Source organism: Limulus polyphemus, unplaced genomic scaffold, assembly GCF_000517525.1.
Source record: "Limulus polyphemus unplaced genomic scaffold, Limulus_polyphemus-2.1.2 Scaffold450, whole genome shotgun sequence".
NCBI lineage: Eukaryota > Metazoa > Arthropoda > Merostomata > Xiphosura > Limulidae > Limulus > Limulus polyphemus.
In genome coordinates this window covers 414453-415502 of record NW_013666060.1, presented here as the reverse complement: position 1 = coordinate 415502, position 1050 = coordinate 414453, and positions in this window count along the sequence as shown.

The window sequence follows — 1050 nt, the reverse complement described above, 5'->3', positions numbered from 1 at the left end:
CATCTTGTTAGATCTTGTTTCCATCTATCAACTGATCAAGATGTGGAATACTGCTTAAATCTTCGTTAGTAAAAACCAAATAAAAATAAAAATTTAATAACCCAGAAATCTCATAATCATCAGATACGAGCCTTCCTTTATCATCCCTCAAGGGTCCTATCCCCATTCTAACATTTCGTTTACCCTTAATGTATTTAAAGAAATCCTCACTATTAATTTTTATGTTCAGCTAACCTTTTCTCATATATCCTTTTTGGTGTATTAATTTCCTGTTTCACCAAAGTTTTTCATCTTCTATAATCTTTTAAATCTCTCATTATACCAGGCAATTAAAATTTCTTAAATTTCTTGTGCTTTTCTTTAATTTTATCTCTTATACAATTTGAAAAACAACTTGTTTTTTACTTGTAGCTACCCCCTTTCTTTCTATAAGAAATATATTTACCTTGAATATTTAAAAATTTATCTTTGAAAATTTTCCACATTTGATTATTGTTTCCAAATAACTCAGCTGCCCAGTTCACAACAGATAAATTTTGCGCATCCCTTCAATCCTTACTTTTTTGAAATTTGCAACCAAAATATCATTATTCCTTATCTCCATATGCAGCAAAACATCGAACTTAATAGAGCAATGATCACTTGCACCAAGATGTTCCCCAATTTGAACCCTCTCGATCATTTCTGTATTTGAACTTAACAATAAATCTAAAATAGTATTTTTCTAGTAGGTTCCTTGACGAATTGGTAAAGAAAGCTATCTTGAACAGTTTCCAAAAAAACTTTCTCCCAATTTCCCAATTTATATGCGTAAAATTAAAATCACCCATAATTACAATTTCATTAACAGCTGAAATCTTAATCTTATTGTAATTTCATTAGTATCTTTTGGTGGTCTGTAACAAATTCTCACTATAAGCCTTTTCCCTTTATATCCACTAATATAAACCCAAATGGATTCAATATCCTTCCTATTATCTTTGATATCCTCAATTTCAACAGGATGTAACTCAAGATCTTCTATCGCTATCAGTGCACTACTTCTTGCAT